Source organism: Montipora capricornis, chromosome 2, assembly GCF_036669925.1.
Source record: "Montipora capricornis isolate CH-2021 chromosome 2, ASM3666992v2, whole genome shotgun sequence".
Lineage (NCBI taxonomy): Eukaryota > Metazoa > Cnidaria > Anthozoa > Scleractinia > Acroporidae > Montipora > Montipora capricornis.
Window position 1 is genome coordinate 65,596,186 of NC_090884.1, and position 2,500 is coordinate 65,598,685.

General features: G+C 38.9%; 1 protein-coding gene across 1 annotated transcript in view; it reads right to left on the minus strand.

Annotated features, from left to right (window-relative positions):
• LOC138031671 (TNF receptor-associated factor 2-like) overlaps nt 1-2,500 on the minus strand; it is a 34,096-nt gene that overhangs the window by 21,502 nt on the left and 10,094 nt on the right. Inside the window, exon 3 of the mRNA XM_068879326.1 lies at nt 1,212-1,269. The gene's annotated coding sequence lies outside the window, so the exon portion shown is untranslated. The remainder of the gene's footprint in view (nt 1-1,211; nt 1,270-2,500) is intronic.

Genomic DNA, 2,500 nt, shown 5'->3' on the forward strand with positions numbered 1-2,500 from the left:
GTACATATCACGTGGTAAATCACCTGATCTTTGAACGAGACACGAGTCAATTTACATGCCATGTGGCCGCAATGGTTGTTCCACCGAAGTCACCTAAATTTTAGGTGAGATCGCCTAGCCATTTATCCCAATATCGGCAACGTTTAAGAAGATTTGTCGGTCAACATAAGAAAAGCTTCAGAAAAGACAACGTTATGTGGAAAGGTTGCAGCGAAGCGTGAATTATAAGTGATGCGTCATGCTCAATATGTTGCAGGAGCAGGTATGGACGAAAAGAGGATTTCTCTTGTATTTTTGTAAATAATTCTTCTCTGTATATAATACCTTAACATCAGAGACAATTCACGTCAGCTGTCAGGTTGGAAAGCGGGAAGATCTAAGTTACTTTTGAGCGAGCAAGATACGCGAACAATTTTGTAGCATGACACCGGGAATGAAACGAAGTTAGCATAATTTCTTCCTGAAAACTTGGCTCCCTATTAAAGCTAATTGAATTTTACAATTCAACGGCGGAAACGCTAAATTTCGTGTCGTTCTACGGAGCAACATTTTCACACATGGGTTACTGTTGAAATAGTCATTATATTTGCAGACGCAGTTTTGGTTGGATCTCCCATGTACCAATAACAAAAGCGGTTTTCTGATAATAAATATTGATGCAGTGCTGAAACCATCAAAACAACTTCTCAGCATCTTGTCGATTCTTCTTTGCAAATCTCTTGTTGGCTAGAACTTAACAGAAATACAGTCCTGTCCTCATTAATTTAGCGACACTGTCGATTTTGGTTGAAATAAAAGTATTTGAAAAAGGAAAACAATGTTATGCAAAATATTTCATTTTTTATTATTAAACAGAAAATAGCGCTTAATTAATTAACGATGTATTTCACTACTCATGATAACTCATTACAAAACAGTATTCGCTTCTTCGCTCCAATTTTCTTTTGAAATCGTAATCCTTGGTTCGATTTGAGCGCATGTTAACTTGTGCAAGCGAAGCAAAATATCTCCAAAGATGCGTCATGAATAAATTTTGATAGTACATCGGGGTTATTTTCGGTTTGAATTCTTGCTCGCAGGTGGCAACAGGCAGCGTTCAAAAGCGATCTATCTGCCACTATACTGTCGATAATTCCTTTTTTCCGTTTCGAACTATACAAGATATCCAAACGCGAAAATTTCAGCGGAAAGGGTTCTGTCGCATTCTATACCTTTCTCTCGCTTATTTGTTCACATCCAAATCCAAGAGTTCAATACGATGTGTGTCTCCTGAAATTATAAACAGAAATTAGTGTTAAAAATATCTGCGAAATTTGTCGTGAATGTAAGTCCGAGTTTACTCGATCTGCATCGTACTTGCAAAACTTGCCTTATTACTGTGAACCAGGTGACGCTTCGGCGTCATTATAGGGAGCTTAATTAAGCAACGACAACGGCGACGGCAACGAGAACGTCATCTCAAAATATAAATTTGCGTTATTTTAATCGCTTCGTGACTATTTCAACGTTTTTAAGATGACAAGGGTGTGGTAATTCCTCAAAGATGACACCAGTCGGAACGGCACTCCATTTTAGGAGAGAACATGAAAATTTATCCTCAAGTGCTGACGTTCTTCGTAAAACCAAAAACTTGGCTATTTCATGTTGTTGTTTTGCTGACGACAGCAACGAAATGGACAAAAGTGAAAGACGCACGTGCAGGGCGTTCAAAGCTATTGTTTTACCCACTAAATATGCAAATTTCTGACGTCCTCGTTGCGCTCGCCGTTGTCGTTGCTTAAGGGCCCACTGACGTATTTTGGGGGTGCGTTGCTAAGGATGTAATGGTTGAGTAATTTCGGAGAATTTGGCATTATTTTGGTCAGTTTCCAACTTTTGTAACCCAATGACCCTAAGTATGATGTCATCATACCACGCTCATGGTCAAGTGACCAATAGAAGAAAACTCTAAATTTGTCTCCGTACTACGCAATTTGGGTATTTAATCGATGGTTTGATAATTTGTATTCGTTTTTGCATCCAGCCAAGCATGGTTTTCTTTTTATTTTGAAATATGTTCTTTTTAAAGATATAAACAATACTGAAATACACCCATAACTTTTTCAAAAAAGATGATTTTTACAAATCAATGCTTAGCTATATTCTGTATTTGGGGGTGAAACGTGCCAAAATTAATTCAATTCAAAACCGCCGGAAATTTAGCTTTTTTCTCGGAAGTCAGTTCGTTTACGCATGCGCAGTTGATCTGAAAACGAGCGCGAGGAAGGGCGAGGAAAAGCCTTCGATGGAAACAACAGTTTGTGCGGTGACTTTTGCTTGTGAGTGGGTTTTCTTGTCAGCTCATGATATGATGACGTCAGTTACCGGAAGTAACATTTCACTTCCTTAGCAACGCGCGAAAAATCCGTCTGTGGAACCTTAAGCTCCCTATTCTTTTTGCTTTGTTTTGGTTTTTCTTTAGGAAGTGGGGGGGGGGGGGGGGGGTGGGTTGTTTTATTTT